This window comes from Plasmopara halstedii (genome assembly GCF_900000015.1).
Source record: "Plasmopara halstedii genome assembly, contig: Scaffold_322, whole genome shotgun sequence".
In the NCBI taxonomy this organism is placed as follows: Eukaryota; Oomycota; class Peronosporomycetes; order Peronosporales; family Peronosporaceae; genus Plasmopara; species Plasmopara halstedii.
This window is the reverse complement of record NW_020187243.1, coordinates 1,474,618-1,475,642: the sequence shown is the minus strand read 5'-3', so window position 1 is coordinate 1,475,642 and position 1,025 is coordinate 1,474,618.

Sequence of the window (1,025 nt, the reverse complement as noted above, 5' to 3'; positions counted from 1 at the left end):
AGAATATGCAGATGAAAAAGGAAGAGGCAAAGTAGAAAGCTTTAAGGTCGGGGACCTGGTTTTATTAAATTTTAAAAATCTGCTTACACATACAGCCTCTGCTATCTTTAGGACGAACCTTTGTCCACGGTTTATCGGACCGTTTAAGGTTGTGGTCAAGCGGGGCTTAGAGTATACGCTGAACCTTCCAAAACGGATACGCACCCACCCGGTGTGTTACGTGGGTTTGTGCAAGCCCAGAAGTTGAACCAGCAACTAGTTCTGAGCACGGAGTGCAACAACCTCCATTTCTAATGGCGCCACGAGCTCCACCGTCGCATGCAGCGATGCATTCGCCTGCTCCACGGCTAGGAGTCGCTCGTCGCTTCGGCAGAGCGTGGTAGTTCTCAAGGTGAGGCAGCCGGCGCACGACGTGCTTCGAATCGTCAAGAGGGTCCGCACAGCGATATGCTACTTCAGCATGACGCTCAGCGGAGCTCCGATCACGATATACCTCGTCCTCAAAGGCTCGAAGAGCATCACGAGTCACCGAACGGCGGTCGCCCCAGTCGTCACCGCCCGCCACCGACTCTTCTCGATGAAAACGGCGACGTCTAATATCACGTGGAACGTCTAGTGAGACGACATCGTCACCAGGGTCAAACCTAATATCTGGTGATTCCCTACTCCGAAAATTCCTGGTAGTTTAAGGCGCCACTTCGGCAAGATTGCCCAGTCGCCGTGGACGCTTTTGATCGGAAAGATCAGACGTCCCGCATCATCAGACGCCTCGCGCTTCCCGGCAATAGCCAGGGAAGTAGAGGGGCCGTGAGCTGAGCTCAAGCAGTTGCCCTGAGCTTTTGCGGTTGCAGGCACAGAGCTCGCGGGAGCGTTAGGGGTTAACCCAAAGGTCGCAGAGCGACAATCCGAAGGAAGTCGACGGCGTGCCTTGACTTTGACAAGCTCAAATCAAAGGTGGCGCTCCACACGCACGTCCACATCCTTGTGACTCAACTGTAAGTTATACAGTGAGGAAAGCTTCCGAA